Source organism: Zootermopsis nevadensis, unplaced genomic scaffold (assembly GCF_977971745.1).
Source record: "Zootermopsis nevadensis isolate Lab colony 2312 unplaced genomic scaffold, Znev_1.0 Znev_ptg000002l, whole genome shotgun sequence".
NCBI lineage: Eukaryota > Metazoa > Arthropoda > Insecta > Blattodea > Termopsidae > Zootermopsis > Zootermopsis nevadensis.
The window spans coordinates 17,493,297-17,511,487 of record NW_028259134.1 but is presented as its reverse complement, the minus strand read 5'-3'; positions in this window follow the sequence as shown (position 1 = coordinate 17,511,487).

Below are 18,191 nucleotides of genomic sequence, written 5' to 3'. Positions count from 1 at the left end.
AACTTCGAGGGTGATGGATGAATTTAATACCTGAGCAAAGTGTACGGGTTTTTTTTTTTTATATACGCGCAGTCTGGAAACTTTCCGATCGCACCTCGTATACTGGATGTTTTAAAGCTTTCTATTTTATACTTCGTGCCGAATTAAGATCGAAACGACTCCAAAAGTTGCCTGACTCCTTTCTAGGACCTGTTATTTTGCTTTTAATTAATCGACGGCATTTCTGTAATGTGCATTTAGGATTGCAAAAAGGATTATTCAGACTTCTCTGTTTGTGTATTTTTGTAAGCTTTTTTTGTAGTTTAACGGCGCTGCACCAAATGCTGAGATTACACAGCTTCATGCCTAATGTTAAAGCAGCCTACTCTTCGGCATTCGATGTTTCTTTTTATTGTGGTTTATTTAATGACGCTGGTTTATGTGCAGTGGTTATATAATATAAACAAAATAAATTAAAATCGCCACATAAGATATAACAGAATAAATTAAAAGCGTAACAGACGTTACTGATTATTCACGAACCAAAATTAAATTCGAGTTACAACATTCAATATAGCATTTGACTTCAAATCCGTGGAGTTGTTTTAGGATTGAGTCACACGGATGGATACACGTTCTCCTCGTAATGCGTTTATTTTATGCACTTCTAGCAAAAAGCACATAACAGTACAGACATAATCCTTGTTTCTCAACTTGTACTTTTATTTTAACACTTCATCTGTCTGAAGTGATTACTAACGAAACTGGAGATTATGTATATCAGAATTATCGTTATAAAAGTAAAGGTGTTCCACTATACGCCATGTAGGCGCTCGTGGGTTTGCGCCACCTAAATAGTGTTAACGGTATTGTCAGATATAAGCAGGATATTAACGTTTTGAGAGAAGCCCTAGCTTCAGGCCGAAGCAGCCTGTCACATGGTTCTTATCAGATCACGTTGTAAATTCCTCACATCACCATTTTATCAAACTAATCTGTAACTGTCACCTCTAGCACTTAGGTAACCATGTTTCCCAACCCGAGATATTGATATGGATAACGAAGTATGTTTTCGGTCGTTATCAGAATTCAGGACAGCCTCGTAAAGTAAGAACAGCTAATACATATTCGTGAAATGTGTTACATTTTAAGTAGGTTTGCTTACGGACAAGAATAGTAAATAGTTATATTTACGATAATGTATAGATCTGAAGCTTTCACGCCGACTGATTATATTGAATTTTTCTCGGGCTACCAGCCGTGTAAAGTAGTTATTGAAGAAAATACAAAATTTCGAGAACCATCTTCGTCCTCGCAGACAAATTCCAGTCTCCGAAACTTCGTTTTCTAATTAACAATAGAACAATGGATAATGTCTAAGAAGTTTGCCATTGTAACTGGCAACATTATTTTGTATGTCCTGATCTTCATAGCATTTGTTGAGAACAGGATTCTGAGTAGAATATTTGTACCTAAGAGAGAGGAAATGACAGAGGCATGGCCGAAGCATGTGGTACGCATGGGAGGGATCATAAATCATGACATTTTAGTCGAGAAATCCGTGAGGAAGCGAATACATGAAATATTTCGATGTGAATTATGGAGGATATGGATTTGATTGAACAGGCTAAGGATAAGGTCCATTGGCGGTAATAGACCTTAGTGTTTCATAAAAGGCGGGAAATTTCGTCGACAGAACCACTATCAGCTTCTCAAGGAGAACCGTATCCCTTGTAGTTACTAATTTAGTTATTATTACAGTGAGTCGTTTCTTATATCGGCGCTTCCAAATCATAACACGTGTGATGTCGGAAAAAATGGCAGGATGTGGTTTTGTAGACGTACGATTTGTTTGTTTGTTTATCGGCCTCTTTTGAACCGTTTCCGGAATTGAAACCATTGTACCTCATGTCTTAAAGCAAGGTGGTCCAACTTTTTTCCTCACTCTGGCCTGAATAGTTTTCCTGTTGGACCCAAGGGCCGAGAAACCCCTATTATCACTATTCTTACATTATCGTTATCTTCAATAATACTTATTCAGAAATGACACATTACCATTGCATATGCTGAAATAAATATTTTATTTAAATGTGCACAAACGAATATAGAGTTGTATATTATTTTAAATTTGCTCCTGAAACAGCTTGTATCTATCAAAATTTTCACAAATTATTTGAACTCCGCTACTTTAACAGCTTGTCTCTGATACAATAACAATTTTCACCAGTAGAACGTGCATTTTATGCATTTAAAGTCATTGGCTTTAGCGAGAGCACTGAGCAGAATGTTCTTTTACCAGTGACAGAATATCAACTTCTGTTTTTGTTGTTGCTAAACGAATGGTTGATAGTAACACATCCTCAGATAACCTGTTCCTCTGCTTCGTTTTTAACATTTTCATGGTGGAGAAAGTGCACTCACAAATATATGAGCTACCAAACATCGAGCACACTTTTAATGAATATTTGCGAAGCTTCGGAAACTGTTCATTTGTTAGCAATTTCCAGAATTAACTAGTAACAAATTATAAAATACTTTCGCGGGCCGCCAGTTTGACCACGATATCTTAAAGCGCTCAGTGGTGTGTTTCGACATATAAAACTGTACTCGAAAACACGGATGCCCCGAGATTTGATTCTTCTTATTGCGGGTCTCTCGCATAAATTATTAATAATGACACAGAGCGAGTGATTGATCATACTCGCAAGTACGCGTACAGCCTGTATAAACCTAACATTTATCAGGCGTTAATACGTAAAACAATATAAACACTAAAATGTCGTCATCGTTTTCAATGTTGGTGACACTTTCGCTTCGTTTCCGAAATTAACTCTCACTTGTTTTATTGCTACTTCACAGATGGTCGTAAGCCGTTGGATGTGTTAATTAAGTTCAGTAAAGCGAATTCAATAGGGTCTGAAAAAACAGTGACTATCCGTACACCCAGTTTGTGCCCACAAAACTCGTCATTAGACATATATATATGTATGTACTCATTAGTAGCTCATAAAACAATTCGTCATTATACTTGGACCTTCGTCCCTGAAACTGCATCGTTAGATGCGAATCCATGATATCATAAACTACGAAATTACGTCATGAGGTCAAGCTGTATTATCTTCCTCTCAGCCCCGCATGAAACTACGTCACAGAGCTATTGTATTAAAATGCCAGTCGAGGACTTCATTACCAAATGGCCGTAGTAGCTTGGGGTTATATACTTTTGGATTCAAGACCCTATTCAAAGATATATTACGTCCTCGGAAAATCTCTGGTGCGACTAATACCAATGATAATTAATATTGTGTAAGACTTGAGAGTCTCACAGCGGTGAGTATGAAGAATTCTGTCTTCTGGGTTGTTGCGCTGTGTAGTCTGGTCGATGTTAACCAACGTTTCAGAGGTCATACTGCCTCCGTCATCAGGGCGATGAGCCTTTTATTGTTCACATTCATCGCCCTGATGACGGAGGCAGTATGACCTCTGAAACGTTGGTTAACATCTACCAGACTGCACATCGCAACAACCCAGAAGACAGAAATCTTCATCGCCCTGATGACGGAGGCAGTATGACCTCTGAAACGTTGGTTAACATCGACCAGACTACACAGCGCAACAACCCAGAAGACGGAAATCTTCATAATTAATATTATTTGCAAAAAATTAGATTGTAAATCCTTGTTTTTCTACATATATTTATTCCATCAATCCAGGATCTGTTGTGAATCTTTAACATGTACACATTTTGGAATTCCGGAGGAGAAATTCTCTTCGTTCACTGAAAACCTTATTATCGAGCAGTTTGCCCGCACCCTAAATTAGTAACGGATGACAAGATGTAAAAGGCAATAATTGATTTCCACGAAACTCAGTGTGAACAGCATGCCATTAAGTCCCTATGATCAGCAATTCCATCGCGATGCCTGTTCGAACTTATGAGGTGAAAATAACATTAGTGATATTCAATGTAATACTTTGTAATATATGATGAAATATCTCTGTAAGGAACATGAATACATATTTTATAAAGGTAATAAATGAAGAGATTGGCACAAGATAGGAAAATGGAGGACCACATCAAACCAGTCGAAAGACTGATGACAAACAAACATATTTTGAAAAATAAAATTAACAGTATGGCGGCGGAGGGAAGCATTTTGGTTTAATGATAACTGCTGAATTACTGTAATTTGTTACTTGAGACTTCTTATGACGCCTTGCTATGAAAATATGTACGAGATTTGTATGACAGAATTGCTGTGATTTGATTCATTATTGTGTGTGAGAGGAAATTATAGAAGTCAAACGAGTTAAATTCCTCCTTGGCTACTTGTAACGAAAAAGTTTCGAATCGAAAATGCTAGTTTTAAGAAGCAAGAGTAAATTTACAGAAATGTAGTTTCTTCAAAGTGAACCAGTTCTGTGTTATTTTGAAAAATTCTTAGTAGAATTTGCTTGCAGGTAGATTGGAGGCCTGTGCTGTATACAACCCTCTTCTGAATCAGGATGTCCCATTTTCTAATAGATCAAACCCATGACCGAAAAGAAGATAATATCAATAATCTGCACATATAAACGAGAACAGATTCTCGATTCCCGTATTTTGTATTTGCTTTCTGCTTTCAAGAGTTGACGGTTATATAGGCCTTTAAATGATATACACTTGGGATTATCAGCTATTAATACTGATTGTCATTAGTTATTTGGTAAATAATTTAATAACTTTGTTTGTTATGAAAAATAAAATGAAATTTTATGCTCTAAATAATTCAAAGCACGAAGTCACAGAGTATGTTAGAATCTAATGACGTAAAATGGCCCTCTAAGGAATCAAGCCTCCGCCCTTGACGTTGTCTTCTGCTGAAATGGGCAACCTGAAAACATCTACCGCCTGTGTGCTTTCTATGGCACGGCGTTTTGGTCGAAGTGGTGTTACACTGCAGGCGAAACCATCCTTAGCTCAGCAGCTACGAATTCCAGGAATTTTCTTGCCACTCTCTTGGTTCGTATTCATTCCTTCCGTAGGCCGATTCCAAAAATCGCGGGGGGAGGGGGTGACTGGCTTGCCCTCGTGTCGGCTCCCGTGGACTTCGGATTGCTGGCAGCTGGCCCTCGAGATAGAATAATCGGGCGACGTAAGGCAGAACTGTGGGCGTCGCAGGGACCTCCGCCAGCTAATTAATTTCCACCTCTTCCCGAAATCACTTTTCTTTTCTCTGAACTATACTACACTGAAAAATCTCCTTAACTCACAACTATGCAGGGGTTATATCGAGCAACTAGCTGACACACTTCCCAGTGAATCGTCTTAGGTTCAGTTCTCACACATTCCATATGGTTTTTTTTTTAAAAAAAATACTGCGTTACTGAAATGCTTGTTCTTTCCTTTTATTGATATTCATATAATCAGTTCCCTGATTTTGCAATTGTAAGCTTTTTACTTGAAACTGACAATGATGATAATAACAACAGCAAGAGATCTTTGTCGTGGGTTACGAATATTTGTACGTTCCCTTAAGACATTCAATCGCTCTTACATACCTGCTGTTCATCTCCATAAAACTTTTAGTATCGAACAGCTGGCACAGAATCAAATAATTATATATACTTTCAGCATGTTTACTGATCTCCCCACGTACCTGCCTCCCAGTTTAATTACTTTTAATAGTAGTATCATGCGGATTCCGGTGGCGCTGTGATTCAAGACGCCCAGAGTTTGATAATTTCAAATCCCGCCTTCGGCATCCGTGTAGTTCTGTTAAACACGATTTTCAAAATCGAGTTATTTTCCATATCACATTTAAATAAGAGGACGAATGCACCCCTGCTTCGTATTTTTAATGTCCAGAGTTTGAATCTCGATCAGGAGACCAGCTTCCTGACTCATGTTTTTTTGTAATCAAACCGTGTTTTCCCACAGTTGGTAGGATTCCTTGAAGGTGGAGGGGGGAAATAGCCTGATACAGAATGAACATTTAGAAAACGTAAGATTTATGAGAGGTTTAACGCTCGAGCAAGGTTGTAGCACCAAGGATTTAGCATGATCATATCAACATAGGCTCTGAAAGCGTTCACGGTGACTGAATGCGCGATCGTCAGCTTTCTTAGTTACGAACCGAACCGAATGTGACAGCTGGCTTCAGAAGGACTCATTGTCAGTACACAAGCTGTTCACATTGGTAGCAGCTGGTCCATTCTCTTCTCTCACAATCCAGTTTCATTGATCTCTTATGATGTTCCACGGAATTAGGGTAGTACCGTAAACGGAAAATAACTGCATACTGGCCTAACTTCGGCAAAACGTAATTAGTGGGAACCAAAGTTAACAGATCGTCGTGTGTGGGTGCAGATTTTCGATCCTGTTCTGAATGCGCACGGAAAGCCTGAATAAAATCACCCAAACGTACGATACGCCAGGTCTCGCGGCCGATAGTCGAACCAAGAATCTCCCAAATTAGAATACGATCCTCCGTTCTATACACAGTCTGAGAGAGGCCGATTTGCAGTCCTCGTTTAAAAAATATAATTGTACCGAATATATAAGTGTTAAAAATAACACAAATTATTTGTGAAGTTCATGTGACAGGTAATTGAAGTCCGAAGATGGCTGTCTTCTGGGTTGTTGCGTCGTGTAGTCCGGCAGAAGTTTACCGACGTTTCAGAGGTCCTTGTTCATCATCATCAGAGGGACGAGTCGCCAAGACGATGAAGGCAGTAAGGACCTCTGAAACATCTGTGAAGTTCTACCGGACTACACGACGCAACAACCCAGAAGACAGCCATCTTCAAACCCACCGCCGTGAAAACCTCAAATCCTATATAATTAAAGTCCGTTTTAAAATGTGTTATTTGGAAAGGAACAGTCGTCCAACAAAGTTAAAAAAATGATTTCTTAGTAAATATGATTTTAACATGTCTATTCGAAACCGTAAATCTTTTCTCGTTCCTCGATATTGACTTAGCTTGACAACGAACTGTTCATTTGTCTTCTGTGATTGATGGGATTAAAAGTTTATCAGTTTATCACCAAGTCTAATGCTGAAACTGACAGTAAAATTAACCCATAAATATGTAAGTTTTGTGCTCACTGAATTGAAAAGATGTAGAAACAACCCAGAAAAACAGGTTGTTTGCAATTCCGTCTCTGTTTATATAAAAAATCCTTCAGCAACTGAATGCTTCACTGGAGTGTATTTAATATTCGTCAAGTTATTCGTGTTTTATACTCTGTGAATAGGGATGTTATTGTTTAAAATCGTGAGCGCCTTGTGTAAAAATTAATACACAAAATAGCCGTTTCCACGGAAACAAGTCGTAAGTTTGACTGCACGTTCCTAAATGGAGTACGAATTAAAAAGCTTTCTTTTTAGTGCTGTTTCGCGCAAATTTGGCAGTAGCGCTGAAAAAATAGCACGTATTTTAAACGATACTAAGGGCTTAGGGCTGATGACGCCGACGTCGAGTCCTTGTAATGGCTACTCTGAGGGATGGTTTTCTTCATTCTACTTCAATCTGACTGCAACAAAATCATTCGCCTGAGTTGTAACTGCTGTATTTTCCGAAAGTCATACTAAACTCTTAAAAATACACTCTGTGGGTAAACTGTTATGGACGTCATATGGTTTTCAAAATGAACAGCGATTATTTCCTTCCCTAAACATCATGAACTAACTGATCTTCGTAATGGAGAAGTGTTGTGTTTTCTTTGAGGTACGGATTGAACGGTTAAGTATTAATTACATGGGCTTTGGACTTTGAAGAGATAATTACGTTTTACCTACTTGTATGAACTTGTTAGTACGATAGGTGATTCTTGTTGTTTAACAGCGCTTATTCACCAAGAGGTTACGTAGCATGCAATGAGACAGGAAGATGATTATGAATGCTGTTTGAGGGAAGAATTTGAAAGGATACTATCGTTGCTTGTTTCAACATGGGCTGCTACTTATTTATTATTTATTTAGTGTTCTGTCTGACGACAGGTCCATATGAACAGGATCCTTCCATCCTTTTCTCGGACTGGGACCTGATCATATACGTTCTTGGCAGATGATCCAGAAGTGGTTTGCCATTGCCTTCTTCTGTGTGTGAATGGAATAATTGTTGGGATGCCACGGAGAAACCGGGGAAGCCCCCGGAGGAAAACTCCGTGTTGCCTAGACCACGGCCTTGCCCAACACAAGTTATAAATTCGAGCACCGCCGGGAATCGAACCCGAGACCCCAGGATTACAAGGCCAGCGTTCTAACCGCTAGCCCACCGTGGTTTAATAGGCTGCTACTTACAGAGACTTATTAGAAATTCGGAAATCTCATCAATGATAGGAAATTCCAATCCAGCTACAACGCCCTGGTGCGTGTGTATGCGCGAGTCGAAAAGCATTCTGTAGTTCCCCTGTAGTTGTTGTAGTCACATGCTGGTATTTGAGATTGTATGACGCAATGGGGTTAAAGCATGAGGCGTTCGCCCGGCTATTCTTGGATCAACCCGAGAGGTGTGCGTATTATATAATTATTCCGCGCCCATCCCATCACACACACAAGAAAGGGTTGGCCAGGTGTTACTGGCTGGAGGTCTTCCCCCCGGGTGCCTGTCGCTTACACATGGCATTTACCGTGCATGCTTTGCAGTACATTATTACTGACTAAATAGTGTAATAATTGTGATATATATTCATTTAAGTTGCTTGAAATACCGTAACACAACAAATGCCAGCTTCAAAATAATGTAAACAGATACATGTTATATTATTACGAACTTATAAATAAGTATCTGTAATCCATGTATGTAATATGGTCGAAATTATCGATCCATCGTCCTAATGATGGAGGCTCGTATGTACTCGCCGCCGTAAGAATTTCAAATTTCGCAAAACACGTGCCGTTTTATATCTATAAATTATGTACTTGTTAAAATGCAAGCCGAGGTCTTCTCGTATTAGCAGTGGTCGTTACTATCGAATTTATAAAATAAATCGCATTAGAGAAATTAGCTCAACTTTCTCTATTATTGTAATCATAGAAATTGGCCAGATAATATTAACAAAAACGGTAATCTAATTTTATGTGTTATATGCTGGTTTCTCATAGCAAAGGGCAGGGTTCAATCTCAGGACAGTCTCTGATGGACATATTGGCACTGGAAAATATTCTTGCCCCGAGAATTGGGACTGGAATCCCACGAAGTCACTGGCATCCGACAGAGACTCGATAATACAAAATAAAGTCATTATTCATGAAGGGTTTATAATTAAACATACTGTCTTTCTAAAGAATAATATATTTGTGTTGCTCGGAGACTAAACCATTGTGGACGGGTAACAGCCCATCCGCCGGGAGGTCATTGAACCACGTAAACGAAATGTAGACTGGAGCATCGCTCGTGACAAATGTGGATGTCGTGAACAGACACTGACGACGCAAGAAATGTTGGTGACAGGCAGACTTCTTTTATGGTACAGAATGTAAGTCTCCTAGACGGCATTAACTCCTCCGAACGGAATTCTAAGAGACCTAAACGTATTTTCCCGTTTCAGTCGGATTTCCATTTAATGCATACAGTACAACTTGTAGAAAAATTATAGTGACTTAAATCACTATTTATGATTAAAATCAAACGCCAGAAATTTATATTACATATATTCACTACATTGTTACTGAATACTGCAAGATGCGGGTACCTTGAGAAGGCAACCTTACTAAAGGAAATTACTGTGTTCAGCAGCACCCTTCAGCATCAGTTATCTGTCCATCGTAAACGGATGTATTCTGGGTTGTAGCGCCGTGTAGTCTGGCAGAAGTTTACCAACGTTACAGAGGTCCTTACTGCCTCCATCATCAGGGCTCGCCCATCGTATCATTTCCTTTATTTTTGTAACAAAATGTTTTAATAAAAGAAATTAGGCCTATTCAGACAGACTTCTATTACATCTATATTTTTCATTTCTATTTCTACGTTAAACAATTTCGATTTATTAAAAGTAATTTGATATTGCCTTAAGCCAGTGCTTCCAAAACCTGGGTAAATTATCCAAAAATGAGTAAAAGTGGTTTTTCTTTGGGTGACGACACACCCATTTCTGTGTGACTTGACTGAAATCCCCGAGAGTGTTAATGGTTTTGCAGAGCAAGCAGTCAGTGCAAAATGTTATTTGAAGAAAAAAGGACCATTTTGAGTCTTTTTGGTCAACAATTCACGATGAATATCCTGTGGTAGCTGGGGAGGCCGTGATGCAAATATTGCAGTTTCCGAGCATCTACATGTGTGAAGTAGGATTTTCCACTCTCGCCTTCATAAAGAGCACAAAACGAAACTGTTTGCTGAACTCCGAATACGATGAGAGGCGAGCTCTGTCTCCAATTGCTCCCAATTTTGCGGAACTAGTAAATAAGATGGAGCAGTGGCAATGTACACATTAGCTGGGACCTGGGTGATGAAATATTCATGGTGAATAATTACCAAATTTTTTGTGGCTGCTAAAATGTTTAGAGATGTTTAAAATAAAGACATTGCATCAAACGTATTGTTTGCTTCCTATCTTTTACCGATCTCTCTTCACTTGTCATATGTTTTCTGTGCAGTTAATGTTTTACCTACATTGGGTAAAAGGGACTTTCTGATAAGCGGTTTTGGGTAATGAAGGAAAAAGTTTGGGAAGCAGTGCCTTAAGCTGTGTATTCTTTCTTGGTGCCAAATAAATTTATTCGACGCAGACAGGCGGAGTCGTTGCTAAGCATTTTTGGCATTTAGCCTAAATCTGTAATTTGTTCGTAATGTGTAATGTGTAACGTGTAACGAAAAGTTCCAAAAATATGCCTTAAACCTTCTGTCGGTCCATCCGTCTGTCCGTATGTCTCAACTCAAGAATTGCTGAACGAATTTTAATTAAATTTCATATTAGGTGAATTACTAAAATTATTCGACACGTTACACTTTTTCTTAACACTAGACAAAAATAACGAACACTACATGAAGATCTACATGCGTTTCTGAGCGTAACTCGCAAAATATTTATCAGAGAGAAAAATCAAAAAAAAAGTTGTGGAGAATGATTAATTGCGAATCTTACGTGATCGCCTGTTACACTTTTTCCATAAGCAAATGGTTCTCGAAGTAATTAAAGAATTATTCTTATGCTGTGTTATCCTAGAACCGTTGGATAGATTTTTATCAAATTTAATATTTGATGTCATTGCTCATCCCCCTCACTTTTTAAAGCTGTTTATAAGAAAGCATCACACGTCATTATTTACGAATTTAAAATCTAGAAACAATAACAGAGCGAAGGCGTCAGTATTTTTACGTTGTGACTACATTTCAGTATAGAGTATTTTTATTTCGTAGCTCGTATCACAGTGAAACCATTCACGTTTTATAGCTTTAAGGGCATTTCCTGACAGCGTTCGTTTTTCCCCTTGTGTGCCCTCGGAGCAGCTGTTCCTGTCTCCCCTCCATAGTTCCGCCTCAGCAAAAAAGTCTTCATTATATACTGGTTCCCTTCTAGACGGGTTTCATTATTTAAATTATGAAAACAACAGGATGCAGGATCAGGGAATTTATTTCATTTGAAGGAACGAGACAAAAACTCGGAAAAATAATCAAAATAGTCGACATAGACAGAGATTCGATCCGGGTTATTCTCAAATGTGAGGCCTTAATGCTTTACTAGCTCGTTCAAAATATGAAGGGAAAATTTTATCACGTCAAAGCTCTCGAAATCAAAAGGAGTGTCCGGTGAGAGAATGTTTTATAAAAAAAATGATTTCTTTTGAGACGCAAGCAATTCAACTGGCACTGTGCTATGACATTCCTGGGGAAATTGTCTCCGCTGCTGAAAACAATATGTTAGGTATTTTCCTTGGACGTACGTATCTGTTGCTTGCCTACAAAATGTTACATATCCTAAAAATGCAGGTAGTGGAGACCAGTTACCATTACCGTGGTAACATATAGGACTATATTAGGATAATGCAGTTTTCTGAAATTATCTCGAGATCGATGCTGAGAACGTCGAGGGGACCACATGAGATCAGTGGGCCTTAGTTTGTATATTACTGTTCTAATCGAATAACACATACAAAGTTTGGGCAACCATTGGATTTTTTGAAATTTTGTCACCGACAATTTTGGAACACGCTAATTGTGACCTCATTTACTCGTTACAAAAATGAATGATTAGATTAGGCCTATCATTTACACGTGTAGGCCGCTTTTGATCGTGAGGAAGAGTGTGTGATATCCTATCGGTCACAGTTCTGAACCATATTTATTACATAAACTGCTAGTCGTTGTCAAAAGTCACTGTCCTGCGTAAAATACGTTCTTCTTTTTGGAAAAACAACTGGATGCGATAGCCTGTAACGATGTGAGGCCATCTGGCCTTCTGCTTGGGGCAAAGCCGTTTTAGCTACGGACAGCAAGTTTCAAGAACCTCACGTTCATGTGGGAAATGCTACTACGGAGAAATTCCCTTACGTTATTTCCTTGCTTAATAAGAACTTATCAATTTTTCGAAGGTGATTTTACGACAGTTTATCATTCGTGTGGAGTAGGTATTGATTGTCCAAGGAAGGCCTTGTACTAGATTTACTTCATATCAGTAGGAAGGTGTCATGTCTTTCGGACGATCGTTTGGGATAAGGCAGTATATGTGCACATTTATTGCGGGTTTGCCGTCTGGCAGGCGGAGTCTCACGCCGGGGTACAGAAAAGGATTTAACCTAGAGTCTGCAACATCGATCCAATTCTTTTGCATTATTCCCCGCTGACTCTGAGAAGCAAAAAGGATATATTTATCTCTGTTCCTAACATCATGTTCTTAATCTATCGTCATTATTGTCCCCGACAAATGACGATTCGCTTATAAATAGTACATGCTCCTTTTTTTAGTAGGCTCAATTATTATGTGATAGAAACGACCACTTCGTCAAGAACGCATATGTAATTTAATACCTCGTAATATGGTTTATAAAACTTTACTGGGATCTCGAAAGTTCACTTTTGGGAGCATTTGCATCCCTTCGGGGCGCCTGATAAATAGCTTATTCCGCCCGCATGTCCTTCTGTACAATGAAACGACTCGAGAATGGCTGACTGGATTTTCATGAAATTTTATGTCCGACAAAAATTTGTCGACTCTTTCCAACTTCAGGCAAAATCTAACAACAATCACGAGCACTTTACATGTTGACCTCAATGCGTTTCTGCACTACGGAGTACCTGGATAGGGAGTCTCCAGGCTGCCTTGGTTACCATGGTTACTGTGATTACCTTGGCTAAAGTTCAAAGGCCAAATTCTGCGAACGCGACAAAATTGCTATGAGCGTATTTCCTTATTTTATTTTCTGGAGAAAATAAATATAAGTAGAATTTAATATCGTCTGCTTTTGACGTGATATGTGAAATTCTCTGACCCGGTTATTGATGTTTGGAATATGTTGGCGCTAGGATAGATCTACGTATCACGAGCTTAAAGGACCGTCAGGCGGGCGGACAGACAGAGAGACAGACGCCTGGGCCCGATATTGGGAGTTCGTGGCAGATCATGAAGTGAAAACTATTGAAAACGTAACTTGTGTTGAACGGAAACCCGATCTCGCCCAAATAATGTATCTGGTGTCAGAAGAAAAAAATGTTATCTGGGTTTTTGACGTTATTGAAGTAAGAGAACGTATGGATTATTGTGGTATTTGTATCGACAAACCGCGTTCTATGCTGAATCAAGTGGTTAAAAAATAGTTTTATATTTATGCTTACACCATTCTTACACTAAACTTTAAGTTCTATTGCAGGAGACGCCGCTGCTTGAACAAAGGCGGTCTGGCATTTCTAATTGAGTATTGTTAACATCACGTGGTTATATGAGAACAGCAGAACGTACAAATTAGAAGCAATTATCATGCTGATTAGTAGCTATGCGGCAGCGGAACCTATGAATAAAGATGACGCATGTCACTCTATTCAACATTCTTGTTACAATCTCAACTTTCACCTTTTCAATGATTTGTATTCACAATCAACAATCATGTTATTTTTTGGTTTGCACTGTGGAAATTTCTGTTTCCCTGTGCAATTTAGTTTCTTTTGGGAAGTCTTTTATTTATTTATTTATTTATTTATTGGCAATGTCAGTTTATAATTTATGTAGGTAGGCTATAATGTTGAGAATAATATGTAGAAATAACGGAAATGAACGGCGTTGGAACGGTAAAAACTGCATAACGAAAAGCTTGTAATATGTACTTTTCGTTTGCTCTTGACACCAAATTAAAAACTGTTACAAGTTACTAGAATATTTCAAATGTTTGACCTTTTTTACCACGGATAATTTTTATCCCTCCCCCCCTCCCTCTGGCTTTCGTTACAGCCATATTTGTAAAATGGCGAATAGTTGACAAGTCACTGAAGGCAAACATAGTATTTCCCAACTGCATGCTCAGATATTGTCGAAAAACAAATTAATGGTTAGTGTTGAAGTAGAAACAACGCGGAATAAAATGTTCGTGGCCGATTTTAGGTAGAATACTATCCCATAATTTGTGTGGACGAACTGAGAAAAACTACAATACCTCATGAACAAGACAGTCTTCTGTAGGATGATGTTGCCTTCCACATCGCCCCTGAAATGTGGGTGAGTTTCGACCAGAATACACACACACACACCGCAGTATCATGTGAGAAAGTAATTTTCATATTCATCCCTGTGAGAACCAGGAAATCTCACCTACAAAATCTCAGCCTAGATACCCGGTATCCAGTATGAGGTTCGAACCCTGTACCACCCAAAGACGGAGCTTTATCTGATATGAAAAAGTTAATGGAAAAGCTCTCAGTGGTAAACAGACCTCTGACGCGCAGTAATTTCGAACTTTGGCGCTCGAAACCTGCGACGCAATTGACTTAGGGCCTCCATGTTCTCAAAAGCCGAGAAGTTGACCCAGCGTTCAGATTATTGGCGGCTAAATGTTAAATCCGTGACTACGTCGTGACATTGCCATGATAAGGAATTTATCATCCTGATTCTCTGTTCTGCAGTAGCAGTTTCGGAGAATCCAATCTCTTAGGCCTGCATCGGGGGAAAGGTCAGACTGTGACCCTTTCCTGCTTATTTCAGTGCGCCTCGTTCGAGGATCAGACAGAAGTCGATACTGGCGGTCAGTGCGAGTGAATTAATACAGAATAATGAAGATGTCTGTCTTCTGGATTGTGCGCCGTGTCGAATGGTAGACTTTTTGCCGACGTTTCAGAGGTGCTTACTGCCTCCATCATCGTCGCCTTTATAACAGCCCAAAAGACAGTCATCTTCAGTATTCGCCTCCGTGAAACCGATCACCTGTATCAGTTAATACAACGTCAAATGAGATGATGCTTATGAATCATGTTTTCAGAAGCACTTGGAAGGTAATGGTCGAAACCTGTTTGAAGCTCATGTACCACCGTCTTTTTGGTGAAACGGAATTCGGGACTAAAATTCCAAATCGATATCTCTCGTATACAAAGCAATTCTAACCGTTACAATTTCAGATAGATCTTCGTGTTATTATTTTCAGTTGATTCACCGTTACATCTAACTTAGCAGCAGAGTGGTTGGCATTTCTGCTTTGTTTCCGGAAGAGCCTATGTTCAGATCTCGGTCCGGAAGTCGGCTATCGTGAGTATGTGGTTTTCCTGAGTCCTTCCAGAGAAATTCCGGGAGTGTATCTTAAATTAGGCCACGACCGCTTCCTTTCATATAATTTCCAATTAATTGTTTATAAATTATCATATAATTCAATACTTTTTAGTGTGAGCTACTGACAGCGTCATTATAAGTAAAAGTATATACATCGTTGCTAAGTACACTAACAAATAAAATAAATTGAGTCAGGCTTATTTAACACGTGTTTATTGAGACTTGTATTCTTTCTAGGAAACGAACTGATGTCGAAATTTGAAAATTAGAAAACAAGGTCTCCTAAAGTGAATCATTTACGTTGTTTAAGCAATGAGTCCTCCTGGAACACGCGTTAACACAAGTGAATAATGCCCATGGCACATAGGCCACGACTTCATCCTTCTAATTCAGCCTACACTTGGGCGCTTTCTACCTGAGCAGCCTCACCAATACTGGATAGAATAAACATCTCGAAGGGAGAATATTGGCCTATATAAAAATATGCAATGATGACCACTTAAATATAAAAAAATACCAATATAAACTCAATAGTAGGTCTTAATTTGCATGCTCGTTCACCAGAACTCCAATTGAAGCGAATATATGAAGATAGAACATTCTCTCGGAATTAATAGGCTTGTGTAATCCTTTTGGTTGGCATAAAAGACTGAATAGGATATTAAAGGGATTAATCTGCAGACCCTCAGGAACCCCACCGCTATGACACACCAGGTTCTATGATAAGCTGACCTGCTCTCTGGTGAAGCCCATATGATAACAAGACTATAATCACACTTATTCCTCTCGATTTTGCAGATAAGCAAGATTAAACACTCACAGGGGTGACCAAGAACTATTTTATACCGAGTCTACACACTTTTTACAAGCGACAATACAAACTTTTCTTATGCATTACATAATTACGAATTGAAAATCTAAAATAAATAAAAGTTAGCGTTCCAGAATTATTACACTGTGTGTCATTTCCTAACTTGTTAATTTTCCTGTTGTTGTTTAAATAAGCAATCGCTGTTTATTATCAGAATGATACGAAACTTTAGAGTACAAAATGCAGACTATTTGTTAAAACAGGTGGTACATCTAGTTACCGCTGGGTTTTAAGGAATTAATGGCTATATCAGTTTCATTTCATTACACACACATATACATGTTAATAAATCTTCATTCTCTTTGTTTTCTTTGAGGTAGGAACTGAATTTGTAATAATATTTAGATGAACTTTGACTTCAAAGCGTTGTGGCTTCTCTTTAATATTTAAAATGTTACAAAAGATCACATAAATTTACAATAAGGTATAACACTATGTGGAAGAAACCTCCTGTTTATATTGCATATGTATATTAGTTTTATTTGAGTGTTCAGTATGGAGAATTTACACAATGATCTGTCACTCTGCTTATTCGATTTGAATTGAATTGTTCGTTGTTGAGAGTAGACTGCCTCGCTTATCAACCCTTTTACGTCATCCTCACACACATTTGAAATTTATCGGAAAATTGCTATCATCTTATGTCTGAAGGTAATTGTGCTACATCACTCATAGGTAATCTAGATGTCTAATCGTGTAGTGATGTAGTTTATATATTTGTCCTATCTTTATGACTGGAGATAACTGGGCCTTTAGACCTAAATAATCAGGGATGGAAAATCCCAGCCGAAGAACAAGATGGCACAATTGCGTTCAATTTAAATATGGAAAACGTAGGTCTGATTTCTAAGAACCTGAAGATTAAAGTATACAAAACAATAATTCTGCCTGTTGTTTTGTATGGGTGCGAAACATGGTCTCTCACTCAAAGGGAGGAACATAGATTGCAGGTGTTTGAGAACAGGGTGTTGAGGAGGATATTTGGGCCTAAGAGGGAAGACGATGGGGCGTGGAGAAAACTGCATAATGATGAGCTTAAAAATTTATACTCTTGCCCAAGTATTGTCAGGGTGATTAAGTCAAAAAGAATGTGATGGGCAGGGCATGTGGCACGCATGGATGGGACAAGATTGTGCACCGGGTATTGGTTGGGAAGCCTGAGGGGAAGAGACCGCTGAAGAGACCTAGACGTAGATGGGAGGATAATGTCAGGCGGGATCTATGGGAGATAGGAGTTGAAGGAGACTGGATTTTGTTGGCCCAGGACAGGGTCCGGTGGGGGGCTTTGGTTAATTCGCTGATGAACTTTCGGGTTCCGTAAGCCGTATAGTTAGTTTTTTATGATTTGTACAAACTTATCGCTGGCACCTGGAATAATAAGAAATATTTAGGTCTATATCGTTAGTGGTGGGAAAAACTGCTGATGGGAACGGTTCGTTTTTGCAGGTCATTGTATCAGTTCTCTAGAAAAGAAACAAAAGTTGTAAGTTGCTCGCTTGTGGTGTCGAACTTTCTATTTCAGCGTAAAGTAAAAATTGTATCAGATTTCTGAAAGTCTTTATTGTAATGTAACTTCACCGTATTGAGTTACTGCTCACTGTAATTCAACTTTAATTTAGGAACATCGTGCCTTCTATTTTCAGCTCACACAGTCCTCTGAACTTTAAAGTT